The following is a 23685-nucleotide window of genomic DNA, read 5'->3' on the forward strand; positions in this document are numbered from 1 at the left end:
AAAACATATTAAAAAGAGACTGCACCATGATCAAATGAGTTTCATTCCAGGGATACAAGGTTGCATCAATATCTGGAAATAATAAATTTAATTCACCATATCAGTAGCTTAAAGACAAGAATCAAATGATTATCTCAATAGATGCAAAAAATCATTTGACAAAATACAGCATCCATTTATGTTCGAAAACCTAGGATACTAGGAACATACCTCAACTTTGTAAAATGTATATATGCTAAAGTCAAGCCAACATCATTCTAAATAGAGAAAAACTGAAAGCATTACCTGTAAAAACTGGAAAAGACAAAGATGTCCTCTTTCACCACTTCTATTAAAAATAGTCCTTAATACTTTAGCCAGAGCAATTAGACAAAAGAAAAAAAAACTAAAGAGATAAAAATAGGAAAAGAACTCAAACTATCCCTATTTGCTGACAAGATGATCCTATATTTAGAAGACAAAAAAAAATCTACCATAAAACTATTATAACTCATAAATAAACTCAGCAATGTATCAGGATATAAAATTAACATGCATCTGTCACTTGTGTTCCTATACACCAATGATGAATCAGCCAAAAGAGAAATTAAGAAAATTATCCCATTCACAATAGCCTCAAAAAAAAAAACCCACCTTGAAAATAAATCTAATAAAAGAGATGAAAGACCTCTGCAATGGAAACTACAGAATCCTCAAGAAAGAAATTCAAGAAGACCTGAGAAGATGAAAAGATCTCCCATATTCTTGGATAGGCAGAATTAACATCATCAAAATGGCCATACTATCAAAAGCACTATACAGATTCAAAGCAATTCCTGTTATAATTCCAATGATGCTATATGCAGTAAAATGATAATAAACCATGCACAAAACTCAACTCAAAGTGGATCAAGGACCTAGGAATTAATCAGAGACCCTTGCCTAATAGAGAAAAGAGGAGGCCCAAATCTTCATCACGTCAGATGAGGCCCCGACTTCCTTAACAAGACTCCTAAAGCTCAAGAAATAAAATCAAGAATTAATAAATGGGATGGACTCTAAAAAGGTGCTTCTCAGCAACAGAAACACTCAATGAGGTAAAGAGAGAGCCTACATTTCTGGAGCAAATTTTTGCCACACACACACATCAGATAGAACACTAATCTCCAGAATATATAAAGAACTCAAAAAACTTAACACTAAAAAAACAAACAACCCAATCAATAAATGGGCTAAGGAGCTGAACAGACATTTCTCAGAGAAGATATACATTTGGTCAATAAATATATGAAAAAAATATTCAACAGCTCTAGTAATTAGAGAAATGCATATCAAAACTACTCTAAGATTTCATCTCATACCAGTCAGAATGGAAGTTATCAGGAATACATACAACCATAAATGTTGGCAAGAATATGGGGGAAAAGGCACACTTACACATTGCTGGTGGGTTTGCAAATTGGTACAACCAATCTGGAAAGCAGTATGAAGATTACTCAGAAAACTTGGAATGGAACCACCATTTGATCCAGCTATCCCTCTCCTAGGTCTATACTCAAAGGACTTCAAATCAACATACTATAGTAATGCAGCCACATCAATGCTCATAGCAGCTCAATTCACAATAGCTAAACTGTGGAACCAACCCAGATGCCCTTCAATAGAAGAATGGATAAAGAAATGGTGGTATATATACACAATGGAATATTACTTAGCACTAAAAGAGAATAAAACAATGGCATTTGCAGGTAAATGGATGGAGTAGGAGAATATCATGCTAAGTGAAGTAAGTCAATTCCAAAAAACCAAAGGCCAATGTTCTCTCTGATAAGTGGATGCTGATCCATAATGGTGAGGGGGAAGGCATAGAAAAAATGATAAACTGTGCTTGGGCAAAGAAGAGGGAGAGTAGGGAGGGTACATGAGGGCAGGAAAGATGGTAGAATGAGATGGACATCATTACCCTAGGTAATGTATAACTATACATATGGTGTGATGCTACATCATGTACAACCATGGAAATGTAAACTTGTGCTGCAATTGTGTACAATGCATCAAAACGCATTCTGCTGTCATATAAACCTAATTAAAATAAATAAATTTTTAAAAATGTCAATGATGTTCTTCAAATAAATATTTTATTTTTTTTTCTTTTTTTTTTATTTTTTTTTATTGTTGGTCGTTCAAAACATTACATAGTTCTTAATACATCATATTTCACAGTTTGATTCAAGTGGGTTATGAACTCCCAATTTTACCCCGTATAAAGATTGCTGTATCACATCAGTTACCCTTCCATTGATTGACATATTGCCTTTCTAGTGTCTGATGTATTCTGCTGTCTGTCTTATTCTCTACTATCCCCCCTCCCCTCCCCTCCCCTCCCCTCCCCTTTTCTCTCTCTAGCCCTTCTACTGTAAATCATTTCTTCCATTTGTATTATCTTGTCTTACCCCTCCTTTCCTCTTATATGTCATTTTGTATAACCCTGAGGATCGCCTTCCATTTCCATGCGATTTCCCTTCTCACTTCCTTTCCCTCCCACCTCTCACCCCTGTTAATGTAAATCTTCTTCTCAAGCTCTTCGTCCCTACCCTGTCCTTGTTTCCTCCCCTTATATCAAAGGAGTCATTTGGTATTTGTTTTTTAAAGATTGACTAGCTTCACTTAGCATAATCTGCTCTAATGCCATCCATTTCCCTCCAAATTCTATGATTTTGTCATTTTTTAATGCAGAGTAATACTCCATTGTGTATAAATGCCACATTTTTTTTATCCATTCATCTATTGAAGGGCATCTAGGCTGATTCCACAATCTTGCCATCGTGAATTGTGCTGCTATGAACATCGATGTAGCAGTGTCCCTGTAGCATGCTCTTGTTAGGTCTTTAGGGAATAGACCGAGAAGGGGAATAGCTGGGTCAAATGGTGGTTCCATTCCCAGCTTTCCAAGAAATCTCCATACTGCTTTCCAAATTGGCTGCACCAATTTGCAGTCCCACCAGCAATGAACAAGAGTGCCCTTTTCCCCGCATCCTCTCCAGCACTTATGGTTGTTTGACTTCCTAATGGCTGCCAATCTTACTGGAGTGAGATGGTATCTTAGGGTAGTTTTGATTTGCATTTCTCTGACTGCTAGCGATGGTGAGCATTTTTTCATGTACTTATTGATTGATTGTATGTCCTCCTCTGAGAAGTGTCTGTTCAGGTCCTTTGCCCATTTATTGATTGGGTTATTTGTTATCTTATTGTCTAATTTTTTGAGTTCTTTGTATATTCTGGTTATTAGGGCTCTATCTGAAGTGTGTGGAGTAAAGATTTGTTCCCAGGATGTAGGCTCCCTGTTTATCTCTCTTATTGTTTCTTTTGCTGAGAAAAAACTTTTTAGTTTGAGTAAGTCCCATTTGTTGATTCTAGTTGTTAACTCTTGCGCTATGGGTGTCCTATTGAGGAATTTGGAGCCTGATCCCACAGTATGTAGATCATAGCCAACTTTTTCTTCTATCAGATGCCGTGTCTCTGATTTAATATCAAGCTCCTTGATCCATTTTGAGTTAACTTTTGTGCATGGCGAGAGATAGGGATTCAGATTCATTTTGATGCAAATGGATTTCCAGTTTTCCCAGCACCATTTGTTGAAGATGCTATCCTTCCTCCATTGCATGCTTTTAGCCCCTTTATCAAATATAAGATAGTTGTAGTTTTGTGGATTGGTTACTGTGTCCTCTATTCTGTACCATTGGTCCACCCGCATGTTTTGGTACCAGTACCATGCTGTTTTTGTTACTATTGCTCTGTAGTATAGTTTGAAGTCTGGTATCGCTATACCGCCTGATTCACACTTCCTGCTTAGTATTGTTTTTGCTATTCTGGGTCTTTTATTATTCCATATGAATTTCATGATTCTTTTATCTATTTCTACAAGAAGTGCTGTTGGGATTTTGATTGGCATTGCATTGAACTTATAGAGAACTTTTGGTAATATCGCCATTTTGATGATGTTAGTTCTGCCTATCCATGAGCAGGGTATATTTTTCCATCTTCTAAGGTCTTCTTCTATATCTTTCTTTAGGGATCTGTAATTTTCATTGTATAAATCTTTCACCTCTTTTGTTAGGTTGATTCCCAAGTATTTTATTTTTGGGGGGGATATTGTGAATGGAGTACTTGTCCTCATTTCCGTTTCAGAGTGTTTGTCGCTGATATACAGGAATGCCTTTGATTTATGCGTGTTGATCTTATATCCTGCCACTTTGCTGAATTCATTTATTAGCTCTAATAGTTTCTTTGTGGACCCTTTTGGGTCTGCTAGGTATAGGATCATATCATCTGCAAATAGTGATAATTTAAGTTCTTCTTTTCCTATTTTTATGCCTTTAATTTCTTTCGTCTAATTGCTCTGGCCAGTGTTTCGAGGACTATGTTGAACAGAAGTGGTGAGAGAGGGCATCCCTGTCTTGTACCAGATCTTAGAGGGAATGCCTTCAATTTTTCTCCATTCAGAATGATGCTGGCCTGTGGCTTATCATAGATTGCTTTTACAATGTTGAGGTATGATCCAGTTATCCCTAATTTTTCTAGAGTTTTGAACATAAAGGGATGCTGTACTTTGTCGAATGCTTTTTCTGCATCTATCGAGATAATCATATGGTTCTTATTTTTAAGTCTATTGATGTGGTGAATAACATTTATTGATTTCCGTATATTGAACCAGCCTTGCATCCCAGGGATGAATCCTACTTGATCATGGTGTATAATTTTTTTGATATGTATTTGAATCCGATTCGACAGAATTTTATTGAGGATTTTTGCGTCAAGGTTCATTAGAGATATTGGTCTGTAGTTTTCTTTCTTTGAAGTGTTTTTGTCTGGTTTCGGAATCAGGGTGATGTTAGCCTCGTAGAATGAATTTGGAAGTTCTCCCTCTTTTTCTATTTCCTGAAATAGCTTGAAAAGTATTGGTGTTAGTTCCTCTTTAAAGGTTTTGTAAAACTCTGCTGTATACCCATCCGGTCCTGGGCTTTTCTTTGTTGGTAATCTTTTGATGGTTTCTTCTATTTCTTCTATTGTTATTGGTCTGTTTAGGTTGTCTATATCCTCCTGACTCAATCTGGGCAGATCATAAGACTTAAGGAATTTATCGATGCCTTCACTATCTTCTATTTTATTGGAGTATAAGGATTCAAAATAATTTCTGATTATCTTCTGTATTTCTGAAGTGTCTGTTGTGATATTGCCTTTTTCATCCCGTATGCTAGTAATTTGGGTTCTCTCTCTTCTTCTCTTCGTTAGCATGGCTAAGGGTCTGTCGATTTTATTTATTTTTTCAAAGAACCAACTTTTAGTTTTGTCAATTTTTTCAATTGTTTCTTTTGTTTCAATTTCATTAATTTCAGCTCTGATTTTAATTATTTCTTGCCTTCTACTTCTATTGCTGTTGTTTTGCTCTTCTTTTTCTAGGCTTTTGAGATGAAGTATGAGATCATTTATTTGTTGGTTTTTTTCTTTTTTTGAGGAATGAACTCCAAGCAATGAATTTTCCTCTTAGAACTGCTTTCAATGTGTCCCATAGATTCCGATATGTTGTGTCTGTGTTTTCATTTAACTCTAGGAAGTTTTTAATTTCCTCCTTGATGTCTTCTAAAACCCATTGATCATTCAGCAACCTATTGTTCATTCTCCAAGTGATGCTTGATTTTTCCTTCCTTCTTTTATCATTGATTTTCAGTTTCATTCCATTATGATCAGATAAGATGCATGGTATTATCTCTACCCCTTTATATTGTCTAAGAGTTGCCCTGTGACATAATATATGGTCTATTTTTGAGAAGGTTCCATGTGCTGCTGAGAAAAAAGTGTAACTACTTGATGTTGGGTGGTATAGTCTATATATGTCAATTAAGTCTAGGTTGTTAATTGTGTTGTTGAGTTCTATAGTTTCCTTATTTAACTTTTGTTTGGTAGATCTGTCGAGCGGTGAGAGTGGTGAGTTGAAGTCTCCCATGATTATTGTATGGTGGTCTATTAGACTCTTGAACTTGAGAAGAGTTTGCTTGATGAAAACAGCTGCACCATTATTTGGGGCATATATATTTATGATTGTTATGTCTTGTTGGTGTATGGTTCCCTTGAGCAGTATGAAGTGTCCTTCTTTATCCCTTTTGATTAACTTTGGCTTGAAATCTATTTTATTAGATATGAGTATGGACACTCCTGCTTGTTTCCTCAGTCCATATGAGTGGTATGATTTTTCCCAACCTTTCACCTTCAGTCTATGAATATCTTTTCCTATCAGATGCGTCTCCTGTAAGCAGCATATTGTTGGGTCTTGTTTTGTGATCCATTCTACTAGCCTGTGTCTCTTAATTGGTGAGTTTAAGCCATTAACATTTAGGGTTATTATTGAGATATGGTTTGTTCTTCTAGCCATATTTGTTTACTAATGTTACTAAACCTGATTTGTTATCCTCTTTGACTACTTTCCCCCCTTTACTGTCCTACCTCCCATAGTTGGTTTTCAATGTTATTTTCCATTTCCTCTTCCTGTAATGTTTTGCCAAGGATGTTTTGAAGAGATGGTTTTCTAGCTGCGAATTCTTTTAATTTTTGTTTATCGTGGAAGGTTTTAATTTGATCTTCTATCCTGAAGCTTAATTTCGCCGGATACACGATTCTTGGTTGGAACCCATTTTCTTTCAGTGTTTGAAATATGTTATTCCAGGATCTTCTAGCTTTCAGAGTCTGTGTTGAGAGATCAGCTGTTATCCTGATTGGTTTACCCCTAAATGTAATCTGCTTTCTTTCTCTTGCAGCTTTTAAAATTTTCTCCTTATTCTGTATGTTGGACATCTTCATTATAATGTGTCTAGGTGTGGATCTCTTATGATTTTGCACATTCGGCGTCCTGTAGGCTTCTAGGATTTGGGATTCTGTCTCATTCTTCAAGTCTGGGAAGTTTTCTTGTATTATTTCACTGAATAGGCTTTTTATTCCTTTGGTTTGGAGCTCTGTGCCTTCCTGTATCCCAATGACTCTTAAATTTGGTCTTTTGATATTGTCCCATAACTCTTGGATGTTCTGCTCATGATTTCTTAGCAGACTTGCTGAGCTGTCTATGTTCTTTTCCAGTTGAAATACTTTGTCTTCATTGTCTGATGTTCTCTCTTCTAAGTGATCTACTCTGCTGGTAGTATTCTCAATTGAGTTTTTGAGTTGGTTTATTGTTTCCTGCATTTCTAGGATTTCTATTTGTTTGTTTTTTATTACCTCTATCTCCCTGTGAAATTGATCTTTTACTTCCTGGATTTGTTTGTCAATGTGATCTTTTATTATCTGATTTTGCTGTCTCATGTCTTCCTTGAGACTCCAGATCATCTGAAGCATGTATATCCTGACCTCTCTATCTGACATTCCATCTGTTGCACCTATTATCTCTTCTAAAGTTGAGTTGACCTGCATTGCCTGTGATCCTTTCTTTCCTTGTCTTTTCATACTGCTGGCGTTTCTTTCTGCTTGGTGAAACTGTTGTGTTTTGAAATTTTCTCTCTATTTATTTATATTGCTCTTGTATAGTTGAAAAATCACCCTTGCAGGGCAGGTAGTGGCTGTGATCCTCCTCCAATTGGTGTGATCCGTCTACCACGCTGGCAGGCCCTAGTCTGCTCTGCTGGTCGGTCAAAGGTCCGCCTACCCAGCAGGCACGAGGGGCACCTCTGTCACTCCGCAGGTTGCTGGGCCTAACCTCCCGATGGGTCGAAGGTTCGCCTAGCTTGCAGGCACTGGGGGAGGGGTCGGTTCCGCCCCTCAGCAAGCCACCGGCCCTGTCCTACTTGTGGGTCCTGTCCGCGTTCCCTGCAGACACGTGTAGCTGTTCTGTCACTCGGCAGGTTGCTGGACCTGACCCGCCCATGTGTTGCAGGTTTGCCTAGCTTGCAGGCACTGGGGAGGAGAGATATTAGAAGGGGAGGGAAGAAGTCACTAAAGAGAATGAGTGTAGGCAGGTAGAGTTCAAGGAAGGGGGAATAGGAAAACTGAAAAGAAGTGAGAAGACAAAAGAAAAAAAAAGTGAAAAGAAAGAAAGAAGAAACGAAAAAAATAAAAATTTAAAACCAAAAAAAAGAAAAAATTTTATAATGATAGTAAAAAAATGGAAATTAAAGTTTAAAAAATAATGGTAATACTATTAAGATAGAAAGAATTTTAAAAAATTGAAACCATTAATAAGAACGTTAAAGAACAACAACTACATCAACAACAAAAAGTGAAAATAAAATAAAAAATTAAAAATTAAAAAATACTAATAATAATCACTAAAAATAATAATAATAATAATACATGCAGTCATATAGCTCGATTAACTTCTCTTCCAGTTGGTGGAGCTATGCCCACTGGGCCAGGCTTCTCTTCTTGATAGGTGGGAACCAATCACTGTGCCTCAGCTCTTCTTCCCAGACTGTGCGGGTCTCCAATCCTGAGTACCTAGGGCCTTCTCTTGTGGTTCCTCAAGCCAGGCCCCTCTCACCTGTGACACTCACCACAATACTGACTACACGCCAGGTCTGCTGCTCCTGGGAGCCCTGTTTTCATGGGTGCCTGGGCACACCCTTTCTGTTTGCCTCCCTCAGACCCTAAGTTTTTAGGGCTTGGGGCTGAGGGCCCCCAGCGAATTTGTTTGCCCTCAGGTAGCAGCAACTCCCCTGATAGCTTGTGCAAGGGAGCTGTTGTCAGCACTGGTGATAGCGATAGCTGGGAGTCCTGCGCCGCTAGTCCTGCGTCACTCCTGATTCCCTGGGTCTGGCTGTGGTGCTCAGTTGGCTTTTACCTCTTTGAGTTCAGGTGGGCCGACTAGTTATTTCAGTGGGATCATTAGTGCTGAGTCACATAAAGCAGGCGAACCGGAGCTAGAATGCAGCCAATTCAGGCTCGGTGCGTTCTGAGAAGGCTAGACTGTTCGCCCGGGGTCCACTTCAGCTCGACCGTGCCTAGTGGTCCTGAGCGAACAGTATTTTGACAGTTTACTTCTCCCTATGCCCGCGCAGCTGAAGGGGTTAGAGACTTGATCTCTCCGCGTCCGCCGCCATGTTGGATCATTTAGATTTTAAATTGTCACTCATCTTGTCAGCTGTTCCATTTTACTCGGCAGCTCACTCTCGCGGTTAAGAGTCTGTTTTAAGGTGCTCCGCGGAAAGCGGTGTTGGCAGCGGCGGTGGCTGCAGTGGCGGCGGCGGCAGCGGCCAAGCTGTGGCCTTCGGGACCCCCGTGGAGGGGGTGCGGGCTGGGGGAGGGGAGGCAGCGCCTCGGGGCCCGCCGGGTACTGGGCACGCGAGAGAGTGGGTGGGGTGGGGGAAAGAGATTGAGATCTAGATTTAGGGAGTGAGCGTGGGAGGAGAGATGGCGGGGGAGAAGCGAAGCTGAGAGGCGGAGAGGGGAATGAGAAGGGGCCCAGGGAGCCGGGCAGCTCGGGGGCAGCAGCCTTACTGCTCGCGCTGAAGTCGTGGCGGATTCACTCCATCTAGGCCCTTTTCTTGACACGGTGCTGAATCCTTGTCGACAGATCTCCTTTAATGGTCTTTACTTCTTCTTTTAAGAAGCAGCAACATACGCTGCGGTGGCGGTGGCGCGGAGCACAGAGCGGCTCACTCACTCCCCGCCGCCATCTTCCAGGACTGGTGTGATTCTGCGCAATGCTGGTGCACAAGACGGGGTCCTCAGCAGCTCATTGTTTCTTTTTCGTTTTCTCACCAAAATTAAGCATAGACAGAACCGGGACCCAAACAAAGAGTTAGGGCCATGAATAAACACATATAGGGATTCCTGGGAAACTGGAACTCTGTTTACAGTGGAACAGCTTGTTCTTCCTGGGACTTCTCCTCTTAGTTTATCTGATCATCAGCTCCTCAGCTCATATGATCTCCCTCTCAAAGTTCTCCATCAGCACATGTACAGAAGATAAGCTGCACACTACTGGCATGAAGCACACGGCCTGATTTAAACTGTCAATCAGACCCCTGGGCGGTATTAACCTTCCTAGAGCACAGCAAGCCCTGCAGGGCACGCAGACTCAGCTTCCAGAGGCCATATTGTGTCAGGACCGCAGAGCACGATGGGAAGGCAATGCGTCCACCTACGTCAGGACCGCAGAGCACGATGGGAATGCCCAAATAAATATTTTAAAAGTCATGAAATTCATCTGGAAAACTAAAAGATAAAGAATAGACAAAGCAATCCTTAGTGAGAAGCAAGAGGCATCACATTACCAGACCTTAAATTATACTACAGAGTTATAGTAACAAAAAACAGTTTGGTATTATCCTAAACAGATATGAAGACGAATGGAATAGAACATAAAGACACAGAGATAAACTCCCATAAATACAATTATCTCATACTAGACAAAGGTACCGTAAACATACGGTGAAAAGATAAGCTCTTCAACAAAACGTGCTAGGAAAACTGGAAATCCATATGTAGCAGAATGAAATTTAATCCCTATCTCTCACCCTGCACAAAACTCAACTCAAAGTGGATCAAGGACCTAGGCTTTAACTAGATATCCTACATCTTCTAGAAAAAAAGATAGGTCCAACACTCCATCATGTCGGCTTAGGAACCAACTTCCTCAACGAGACTCCTAAAGCTCAAGAAGTAAAATCAAGAATCAATAAATGGAATGGATTCAAACTAAAAAGCTTCTTCACAGCAAAGGAAACAATCAAGAACGTGAAAAGATAACCTACAGAATGGGAAAAAAACATCTTTGCCACCTGCCCCTCAAATAGAGCACTAATCTCCAGGATATATAAAGAACTCAAAAAACTTAACACCAACAAAACACATAACCCAATCAATAAATGGACAAAGGAACTGAACAGGCACTTGCAGAAGAAGAAATATGGATGGTCAACACATATATGAAAAATTGTTCAACATCTCTAGCAGTTAGAGAAATGCAAATTAAAACTACACTGAGATTCCACCTCACTGCAGTCAGAATGGCAATTTTCAAGAATACAAGCAACAACAAGTATTGGCGAGGATGTGGTGGAAAGGGTACACTCATATATTACTGGTGAGACTGTAAACCAGCCACCACTTTGGAAAGCAGTATAGAGATTTTTCAGAAACTTGGAATGGAACCACCATATGACACAATTTTCCTACTCTTGGTGGGGAAAGGAAAGAATAGATGTGCAGTGTATTAGATAAAAGGGAATGAAGATAAGGGAGGCAGGACGGGAATAGGAAATTAATCCAACATCACTTTCCTATGTTCATATTTGACCACATGACCAGTGAAACTCCACATAATGTACAACGAAAGAATGGGATCCTTACTCCATGTATGTATCATATGTCAAAATACACTCTCCTGTCATTTACATCTAAAATGTACAAATAAATTTTTTTTCAAAAAAAGAACACAAGTAACAATAAACATTGGCAAGGATATTGAGAAAAGGGTTTGTATAAGTAAGTCAAATTATACTCTACTGTCATGTATAACTAAAAATTAAATTTAAAATAAAGAATCAAGAACATATGCCCAAGTGGACTTTATGCTAAGAATGCAAAGATGGGTCACTAGTAGGAAAGATACTCCGCTGATTTACATAAATAGAAAAATACAAGCATTATCATAGATGCTAGGGAAGCATTTTGATATAATTTAAAATCCATTCTTAGTTAAAAAAAAATGTTAGTTTGGATCAGGAATGTCTCCAAAAGTTTCATGTGTTGAAGACTTGATCCCAAGTTGGTGGCGCTTCTATCAGGAGGTGTTGGAAACTTCAGGAAGTAAGGCCTAGTTGGAAGAAGTAGGCCCTGGGGAAATGCCTTTGAAAAGTGTGTTTTCTTTCTTTCTTTCTTTCTTTCTTTCTTTTTTTTTTTCTCTCTCTCTCTCCCCCCCCCCCCCCGTTCCTCATGAATTGATTCTTTGTTTAATTTTAGTTGTAGATGGACACAGTATCTTTATTTTATTTCTTTAATGTTGTGCTGAGGATCAAACCCAGCACTAACTGAGCTACAACCCCAGCCCTGAAGTCAGCAGTTCTTCTCCACCACACCCTTCCCACCATGATATTCTGCCCTGCCAAAGACCTGAAGCAAGGGGACAAAGCTACCATGAACTGAAACTCTGAAAACTTTACCCAAAATAAATCTTTCTTTCATCCTTTAAAAAGAAGAAGGATAATTATGATGATGAGAAGGAGGAGGAGGAGAGGGAGGGTGAGGAGGAGGAGGAGGAGGAAGAGGAGGGGAGGAGAAGAAGAAAATTAAGTAATGTTAATCCTGATTTCAAAGATCAGAATAGGTAACACTGAAAATATATCTTTATTTCAGAGGATACAATTGTGGACAAATAGCACACAGACTTGCTTATGATAGAATTTGCTGAATTTAGACCAGATTCTTTGTCAATTAAACATCAATGTCAACCTAAAAGATTTCCTTCAGTGCTGTATCCCATGGGTATGATCTCTTTCTTTTTGTTGAAAGTTTAATCTATAGCAGTAGTTCTCAATGTTTTTTTATATCTGTTCACACATTTTCAATATAAAAATTTCGATACCATGATTAAAATAACTAAATAACGGCTATAGTTACTGGACTTTTTACTTGATCACTTTTGCTCCAGTTCTGCTTTAGAGTAGAACTGCTGAATGCCCTGCCACTTTTCCATTTTCATAAGCACTTGTGAGCAAACCAGGTTCTGTTTCTATGGTGTCTGCTTAATATTGCCTTATGCCTTCGAGTACTCATGTAAATGTGTAAGCACTTTACCAGCTCCTCTATTCTGGCTCATTGCTCCATCTGACAGTCACGTAGATCTGTTTTCAGCCTGCTTATTGCAAAAACTAATTTTACATGAGAATCAACATTTTGGGTGGCATACCTATGGAGACTTCAAGGTACATTGGTGTAGCAAAGCTCATTGATTGAGAAATACTGATCTATAACATGAGTGAAATTACAGAATAGATGTTAAATACCTTTTCACATTTTTAGGTGGCATAAGATAATAGGGATAGTTATAATTCTTTAGTGGGACAAACAAGTTATATGTTTCATTTAGATGCATGCACACACATATACTCAGCAAAATTTATAAATTAGATATTAGGTGGGGGAAGATTTTGTTTTAAAGCAATCTATATGAAAAAAAGTCTATTAAAATATAACATGATATAAGTTTCTGCTAATGGAAGAGCAAATCCTCAATCAGGTGATAAAGAATTCTCATGTGCCCTAATGTCTTTGATCTTGGGCACATGCTTTATTTGAAATTTCAGCAAGGTGAAATGTGTCAGATGAAAGAGCTAGGAAACTGAAGAAGTTAAGAAACCAGATTATTTGACAATGGTGAGAGAATCTGGATGTGCATGGTGTTAATAAAGGGTGACTCACTGAGGAGGAGATTAGAGTTCTAAAACAGTGCTGCCCAGAGGACACATTATGTAAGCTACAAATGCAAGTCAAAGTGTGATTTTAAATTTTCCAGTAATCACATTTTTAAAAAGCAGAAAGAAACAGGTGAAACTAACTTTAATAATATATATTATTTAATGCAATATATTCAAGATGTTATTTCAACATGTAATTCATTGAGAAATTTAGTGAGATATTTCATACTTTTTTATACAAAGTATTCCAAATGTTTGGGATATTTTATACTTACAGCATGCCTCAATTTTGAACAGTCATGTTTTAAGGGCTCAACAGCTACCTTATAGCTAGTGTCTATTGTGATGTGCAGTACAGTTCTAAACTGAGTGGTTTCACGTGGAAGGGAAATTTGTCTTTTTGATTGAAGATCTTGTAAAGAAATTGATGATGTTGCTGGATTAAAATATGAGGAGGCAGATTTTCTTCAACTTTGATCACAAGTTTAGTTGGATCAAAAATGCAGCAGGAATTTTATTTTATTGGTTTTACTGGAGCAAAGACTGAATGATTCTCCCCTGAGGTGCTAGAGGTCTTAATATAGTAGATAGAATATTAAAAAGGAGGAATTTAAAATGGGATGAAATTATTATGACTTTCATGCAAATGTAAAATAAACACTGTCAAAAACTTTAACTGATTAACTAATGAGTGAACTTACAGTATTACGATTGGTTCTTAAGGGAACTCAAAATGCCACATATTTATAGTCAGATTAGGAATGCTGAAATAAACTAACAAATGGATACAAAACTTGCAAAATTGGTCAGCAGGAGTGACAGTTGCATCCCACTGGACACAATTTGCATTTCTATGGATAGCAATTATTTGTATTATTCTCAGTTTTCTATAAGTGAACTTCCTATTTATAGAGTTGAAAAGTGACTAGTCCACAAAATATGGAGATAATCCCAATCAGATTGAAGAATTAGGGCAACCACTAGCTTTTACAATTATTCCTTAGGTAAACAATGTGAGGGCTGATGATGTTCTGAACTAGAATGGTGTCAGGATGCAGCGCAGTGTGCTTTGTCCTTGCACTATGATAGATATTGAGGGGACTGATATAGAAAGGCTAAAACAATCTGTTCGTAATACCTAAGGTTCCTGTGTCTTTGAGTCTAGGTTCTCTCTCCTTTTTTCTGTTTATACTATGATGTGTCTTTTCTCTGATTCAAAATAAAATATTTTAGAACACAGAATTCTTGTATCTTCTTCTACTTACTTTTGAGCACTAGACATTTGTTTCTTAGAGCTCTGCCTCCTGTAAAGACTTGAGAGACATTAAAATGTTATGACACAGAAACAAAGTCTTGATCAGATCAAAATTTCTCAAATCAAGATCCATATACAAGTTTCAGGGGAAGTAAATGAACAGAAACACAAATGAAAACATAAAATGTACATTAAAAACATATGTTTATCCCAGCAGCTTGGGAGGCTGAGACAGGAGGATCACAAGTTCAAAGCCAGTCTCAGCAACATAGCAGGCCCTAAGCAACTCAGCAAGCCCCTGTCTTTAAACACAATAATGTTGAGATCGGGCCCAGCGAACTGCTGAGGGGCAGGCCCGTCCCCTCCCCCAGTGTCTGCAAGGTAGGCGGGACTGTGACCACCGGCAGATCGGGCCCAGCCGCCTGTTGAGGGGCGGAGCCGGCCCCTCCCCCAGTGCCTGCAAGCTAGGGGAACCTGCGACCCATTGGGAGGTTAGGCCCAGCAACCTGTGGAGTGACACAGGTGCCCCTCGCGCCTGCTCGGTAGGCGGACCATTGACCGACCAGCAGAGCAGACCTAGGGCCTGCCAGCGTGGTAGACGGATCACACCAATTGGAGGAGGATCACAGCCACTACCTGCCCTGCAAGGGTGATTTTTCAAATATACAAGAGCAATATAAATAAATAGAGGGAAAATTTCAAAAACACAACAGTTTCACCAAGCAGAAAGAAACGCCAGAGTATGAAAAGACAAGGAAAGAAAGGATCACAGGCAATGCAAGTCAACTCAACTTTAGAAGAGGTAATAGCTGCAACAGATGGAATGTCAGATAGAGAGGTCAGGATATACATGCTTCAGATGATCTGGAGTCTCAAGGAAGACATGAGACAGCAAAATCAGACAATGAAAGATCACATTGACAAACAAATCCAGGAAGTAAATGATCAATTTCACAGGGAGATAGAGGTAATAAAAAACAAACAAATAGAAATCCTAGAAATGCAGGAAACAATAAACCAACTTAAAAACTCAATTGAGAATACTACCAGCAGAGTAGATCACTTAGAAGATAGAACATCAGACAATGAAGACAGAGTATTTCAACTTGAAAAGAACATAGACAGCTCAGCAAGTCTGCTAAGAAACCATGAGCAGAACATCCAAGAACTATGGGATAATATCAAAAGACCAAACTTAAGAGTCATTGGGATACAGGAAGGCACAGAGCTCCAAACCAAAGGAATAAACAATCTATTCAGTGAAATAATACAAGAAAACTTCCCAGACTTGAAGAATGAGACAGAATCCCAAATCCTAGAAGCCTACAGGACGCGGAATGTGCAAAATCATAAGAGATCCACACCTAGACACATTATAATGAAGATGTCCAACATACAGAATAAGGAGAGAATTTTAAAAGCTACAAGAGAAAGGAAGCAGATTACATTTAGGGGTAAACCAATCAGGATAACAGCTGATCTCTCAACACAGACTCTAAAAGCTACAAGATCCTGGAATAACATATTTCAAACGCTAAAAGAAAATGGATTCCAACCAAGAATCGTGTATCCAGCAAAATTAAGCTTCAGGATGGAAGATGAAATTAAAACATTCCACAACAAACAAAAGTTAAAAGAATTTGCAGCTAGAAAACCATCTCTTCAAAAAATCCTTGGCAAAACACTACAGGAAGAGGAAATGGAAAACAACAATGAAAACCAACAGTGGGAGGTAGGACAGTAAAGGGGGGAAAATAATCAAAGAGGAAAACAAATCAGGTTTAATAGCATTAATAAACAAATTATGGCTGGAAGAACAAACCATATCTCAATAATAACCCTAAATGTTAATGGCTTAAACTCACCAATTAAGAGACACAGGCTAGTAGAATGGATCACAAAACAAGACCCAACAATATGCTGCCTGCAGGAGATACATTTAATAGGAAAAGATATACATAGACTGAAGGTGAAAGGTTGGGAAAAATCATACCATTCATATGGACTGCGGAAACAAGCAGGAGTATCCATACTCATATGAAATAAAATAGATTTCAAGCCAAAATTAATCAAAAGGGATAAAGAGGGACACTACATACTGCTCAAGGGAACCATACACCAACAAGACATAACAATCATAAATATATATGCCCCAAACAATGGGGCTGCTATGTTCATCAAGCAAACTCTTCTCAAGTTCAAGAGTCTAATAGACAACCATACAATAATCATGGGAGACTTCAACACACCTCTCTCACCACTGGACAGATCTTCCAAACAAAAGTTGAATAAGGAAACTATAGAACTCAATAATACAATTAACAACCTAGACTTAATTGACATATATAGAATATACCACCCAACATCAAGCAGCTACACTTTTTTCTCAGCAGCACATGGATCCTTCTCAAAAATAGACCATATATTATGTCACAGGGCAACTCTTAGACAATATAAAGGAGTAGAGATAATACCATGCATCTTATCTGATCATACTGGAATGAAACTGAAAATCAATGATAAAAGAAGGAAGGAAAAATCATGCATCACTTGGAGAATGAACAATAGGTTACTGAATGATCAATGGGTTTTAGAAGACATCAAGGAGGAAATTAAAAAATTCTTAGAGTTAAATGAAAACACAGACACAACATATCGGAATCTATGGGACACATTGAAAGCAGTTCTAAGAGGAAAATTCATTGCTTGGAGTGCATTCCTTAAAAAAAGAAAAAACCAACAAATAAATGATCTCATACTTCATCTCAAAATCCTAGAAAAAGAAGAGCAAAACAACAGCAAAAGAAGTAGAAGGCAAGAAATAATTAAAATCAGAGCTGAAATTAATGAAATTGAAACAAAAGAAACAATTGAAAAAATTGACAAAACTAAAAGTTGGTTCTTTGAAAAAATAAATAAAATCGACAGACCCTTAGCCATGCTAACGAAGAGAAGAAGAGAGAGAACCCAAATTACTAGCATACGGGATGAAAAAGGCAATATCACAACAGACACTTCAGAAATACAGAAGATAATCAGAAATTATTTTGAATCCTTATACTCCAATGAAATAGAAGAAAGTGAAGGCATCGATAAATTTCTTAAGTAATATAATCTGCCCAGATTGAGTCAGGAGGATATAGACAACCTAAACAGACCAATATCAATTGAGGAAATAGAAGAAACCATCAAAAGATTACCATCTAAGAAAAGCCCAGGACCGGATGGGTATACAGCAGAGTTTTACAAAACCTTTAAAGAGGAACTAATACCAATACTTTTCAAGCTATTTCAGGAAATAGAAAAAGAGGGAGAACTACCAAATTCATTCTACGAGGCTAACATCACCCTGATTCCGAAACCAGACAAAGACACTTCAAAGACAGAAAACTACAGACCAATATCTCTAATGAACCTAGATGCAAAAATCCTCAATAAAATTCTGGCAAATCGGATACAAAAACATATCAAAAAAATTGTGCACCATGATCAAGTAGGATTCATCCCTGGTATGCAAGGCTGGTTCAATATATGGAAATCAATAAATGTTATTCACCACATCAATAGACTTAAAAATAAGAACCATATGATCATCTCAATAGATGCGGAAAAAGCATTCGACAAAGTACAGCATCCCTTTATGTTCAAAAGTCTCGAAAAACTAGGGATAACAGGATCATACCTCAACATTGTAAAAGCAATTTATGCTAAGCCTCAGGCTAGCATCATTCTGAATGGAGAAAAATTGAAGGCATTCCCTCTAAGATCTGGAACAAGACAGGGATGCCCTCTTTCACCACTTCTGTTCAACATAGTCCTCGAAACACTGGCCAGAGCAATTAGACAGACGAAAGAAATTAAAGGCATAAAAATAGGAAAAGAAGAACTTAAATTATCACTATTTGCAGATGACATGATTCTATACCTAGCAGACCCAAAAGGGTCTACAAAGAAACTGCTAGAGTTAATAAATGAATTCAGCAAAGTGGCAGGTTATAAAATCAACACGCATAAATCAAAGGCATTCCTGTATATCAGCGACAAATCCTCTGAAATGGAAACGAGGACAACCACTCCATTCACAATATCCTCAAAAAGAATAAAATACTTGGGAATCAACCTAACAAAAGATGTGAAAGACTTATACAATGAAAACTACAGAACCCTAAAGAGAGAAATTGAAGAAGACCTTAGAAGATGGAAAAATATACCCTGTTCATGGATAGGCAGAACTAACATCATCAAAATGGCGATATTACCAAAAGTTCTCTATAGGTTTAATGCAATGCCAATCAAAATCCCAACGGCATTTCTTGTAGAAATAGAGAAAGCAATCATGAAATTCATATGGAAGAATAAAAGACCCAGAATAGCAAAAACAATACTAAGCAGGAAGTGTGAATCAGGTGGTATAGCGATTCCAGATTTCAAACTATACTACAGAGCAATAGTAACAAAAACAGCATGGTACTGGTACCAAAACATGCGGGTGGACCAATGGTACAGAATAGAGGACACAGAAACCAACCCACAAAACTACAACTTTCTTATATTTGATAAAGGGGCTAAAAGCATGCAATGGAGGAAGGATAGCATCTTCAACAAATGGTGCTGGGAAAACTGGAAATCCATATGCAACAAAATGAAACTGAATCCCTTTCTCTTGCCAAGCACAAAAGTTAACTCAAAATGGATCAAGGAGCTTGATATCAAATCAGAGACTCTGCATCTGATAGAAGAAAAAGTTGACTAAGACCTACATGCTGTGGGGTCGGGCTCCAAATTCCTCAATAGGACATCCATAGCATAAGAGTTAACATCTAGAATCAACAAATGGGACTTACTCAAACTAACAAGTTTTTTCTCAGCAAAAGAAACAATAAGAGAGGTAAACAGGGAGCCTACATCCTGGGAACAAATCTTTTCTCCTCACACTTCAGATAGAGCCCTAATATCCAGAGTATACAAAGAACTCAGAAAATTAGACAATAAGATAACAAATAACCCAATCAACAAATGGGCCAAGGACCTGAACAGACACTTCTCAGAGGAGGACATACAATCAATCAATAAGTACATGAAAAAATGCTCACCATCTCTAGCAGTCAGAGAAATGCAAATCAAAACCACCCTAAGATACCATCTCACTCCAGTAAGATTGGCAGCCATTATGAAGTCAAACAACAATAAGTGCTGGAGAGGTTTTGGAGAAAAGGGTACACTTGTACATTGTTGGTGGGACTGCAAATTGGTGCAGCCAATTTGGAAAGCAGTATGGAGATTTCTTGGAAAGCTGGGAATGGAACCACCATTTGACCCAGCTATTCCCCTTCTCGGTCTATTCCCTAAAGACCTAACAAGAGCATGCTACAGGGACACTGCTACATCGATGTTCATAGCAGCACAATTCACAATAGCAAGACTGTGGAACCAACCTAGATGCCCTTCAATAGACGAATGGATAAAAAAAATGTGGCATTTATACACAATGGAGTATTACTGTGCATTAAAAAATGACAAAATCATAGAATTGGTGGGAAATGGATGGCATTAGAGCAGATTATGCTAAGCGAAGCTAGCCAAGCCCTAAAAAACAAATGCCAAATGTCTTCTTTGATATAAGGAGAGTAACTAAGAACAGACTAGGGAAGAAGAGCACGAGAAGAAGACCAACATTAAACAAGGATGAGAGGTGGGAGGGAAAGGGAGAGAGAAGGGAAATTGCATGGAAATGGAAGGAGACCCTCAGGGTTATACAAAATTACATACAAGAGGAAGTGAGGGGAAAGGGAAAAACAATACAAGGGGGAGGAATGAATTACAGTAGTGGGGGTAGAGAGAGAAGAGGGGAGGGGAGGGGAGGGGAGGGGGGATAGTCGAGGATAGGAAAGGCAGCAGAATACAACAGACATGAGTATATCAATATGTAAAGCAATGAAGTGTAACTGATGTGATTCTGCAAGCTGTATACGGGGTAAAATGGGAGTTCATAACCCGCTTGAATCAAAATGTGAAATATGATTTATCAAGAACTATGTAATGTTTTGAACAACCAACAATAAAAAAAAGATGCAAACTCTCAGTTATAAGAGGAACAAGTACAAGTTCTGGAGGTGTAATGTACAGCACAGGTGGTGACGGAATGTTCCTGAATTTGATTGTTTTGATCATTTCACAACATGTACATATATCAAATTTTAAAAAAAAAGGAAAAAAAAAAGAATGCCCATCTTATAAGGTTGTCACTAGAGTTAAACTTATAAAATATAAAGTATGTAGACTGCTGCTTGCATATAATCTATGTTCAATAAATATTGGGTGTTATGGTTAAAAAAAAAACACAATAATGTTGCTCAGTGGTTAAGCACCTGGGGTATATGTGCATGTGTGTGTCTGTATCTATACAACACATATACATGATATATATATAGAGAGAGAGAGAGTAAATATACATTACATTATATATATATGTATAATGTTGGGAAGCAACAAAATAAATAAGAAAAGTTTAAGGACATTTCAGTAAAAGTACTTTTAGATATAAAAAGATGGCACTATCACATGGAATTTGAATGTGGTGAGAATAATTGTCAACCCCACTTCACCAGTCTGCATAATGAAAACAGAATGCTTCTACTTTAATCTTCCTTCAACTGAAGCTACGATTTTATAGGATCACACTAATTATATTTATGTAAAAGTTATTGTGGTGATATTCCTATTAAGTAGGTTAATAGAAACTTTATCTATGGATGTGTTTCTCCTGAGATTTATAAAACTATTTGATGCCCTGGTTTGTATTTAAAATTGTACTCACAATTTATCACTTTGTAGGGAATCAAACTTCATTGAAAGCCTGTAAAGGAAAATGGGACCTCTGTAACCAGTCAGGAATAAGGACCCAGTATTCTTTATTAGTTCTTTACTTGTATCATTTAATGAGATTTACAGAACTCCCGTGAATTACAAAATGCACTTAGGAAAGCAATTTTAAAGAAAGATAGTTTGGTTTCTGAATCTTACTCATATTTAAAATCATGCAATAAAATGCAGGGAATGAACTAAAATATGTGTTTATTAAGATGATTAGAGTTTTTAAGGTTTTATTTCACTTTAATTTTATTCCTACCATTACTGTTTGGCATCATCGATGAACTGAGCAAATGGTATAATAGTGCTGCCATGGAAGAATAATTCCCTTAGGGAATTTATGCCATCTTAAACCTAATTCAATAGGACATTAGCTCTTTGCTGAATCCCTAGAGTAGATCTGTTTCATGGAAAATGACAGTGCTATTGGTCTTCATAATGATTTTTAGGATTTTCATTCAGTAGGGGTCCAGTACCAAAAGCTTTGTGCTTTACTTAGGCTTCTTGAATTTACCCTTTCAATTCCATTTCTACTATTAACCTTTTAGTCCAAACTATCATCATCTCCCTTTCAGACTAGCCTAACTGGCACTTAACTAGACTGCTTCTGTGTGCATCTCCCTGCAAATCGTTAGCTGCACAGTACCTGGAATATCTCTTTCTTGCTTTAAACCATCAGTTGCTTCTTTCCATTGCATTTAGAAACAAATTCAGACTCCTTATCCTGGACCCTTCCTTTTCCATTCTGCTCTGCCATGCTTCAGTCTTATAGTCCTTATTTTGGTCACATGGGTATGCTAAGTTCTCTACTTTAGGAATTTTGCACTGGAATAGGTGTTCTTTGTCATTAGTCTCAATTTAAAATGCAGATTTACTGGACTGGGGTTGTGGCTCGGTGGTAGAGTGCTTGCCTTGCATGTGTGAGGCACTGGGTTCGATCCTCAGCACCACATTAAAAACATAAAATAAAATTTAAAAATAAAGGCATTGTGTCCACCTACAACTAGAAAAAAAAGCAGATTATCCTTAGAGATGGGTTCCCTGACTCTTCTATCATAACTCACTCAGCACTTATATTTTCTGAATAATTCTTTTTGTTGTAAATTTTAAATGTGCTTAGATAAATTAGCTAACTAGCTAGCTAGATACAGATGTTTCCCCCCTCCTTGTCTGGTTCCTTCCCATTGTCTCCAAAATATGAGCTCCATAGGATTAAGGACCTTGTCTGTTTTGTTCACCACTGTATCTGCAGTACCCAGAAAAGGTCCAGGCACAGAGTAGATGCTTCATAAATATTGAATCTACAGATGGCTCCAAGCATCAAATTGACTTCAGGTGGGCTTGGGATACATTGTCTTCTTTGTACTTGCTGTATGATATTGGGCAAATTATACAACCTTGCTTATTTTGATGTTATTGAAAGAAGACAACAATGATGCCTATCTCTATATTCATTATGAGAACAAAATCACACAAATTATCAGACCCACTAACCTCTTCCTAACAAAAAATTTTAAAACAATCGAATAGTAAATCATAATGGTGGTTTTGACTATTATTGTCTATGTTGTATTCATCTCTGTTTTAGTATGCATTAATACATTAATGCATTTATGCATTAATCTCACTCATGAATAAGGAAGTATTTTCAAACTAGGTTCAATCTGAATACATGGAAATCTAGAGACATTTTTGAGAACCTGGTTTTTAAGTCAATGTGTGGTTAAAGAGTTGCCATAGGTGGAAAGACATTCTACAGTGTGAGTAGATACTTTCTCCTCCATCATTCTGTGTACAGTTTTAATATGATGCTTACTCTGTTTTTTTATTTGAAAGACAACATGAAAGGGTGTGTGATCCAGCTACACAAAACTGTGTCTAGAAAGGAGATAGGTTAGTGTTTGTTAGTAGCCAGAACACTCTAGAGACATATAGATCAATTTTATCCAGTAAAGATGCAAATTGCCTATAGAATACCAGGGATTTTTTAATACACCATTTTTTAGTTTTATAGCAAAAGTGAGAGGAAGTTCAGATTTTTCATATAACTAATCTCCCCAAACATCCACATCTTCCCTCCTATCAACATCCTACAGAAGAGTAGTGAATTGGTTACAATTGATAACCCTGCATTTGGCACATCATGATAAATTGAGGTCCACTGTAGTTCACTCTAGATTT

Source organism: Urocitellus parryii, chromosome 5 (assembly GCF_045843805.1).
Source record: "Urocitellus parryii isolate mUroPar1 chromosome 5, mUroPar1.hap1, whole genome shotgun sequence".
Lineage (NCBI taxonomy): Eukaryota > Metazoa > Chordata > Mammalia > Rodentia > Sciuridae > Urocitellus > Urocitellus parryii.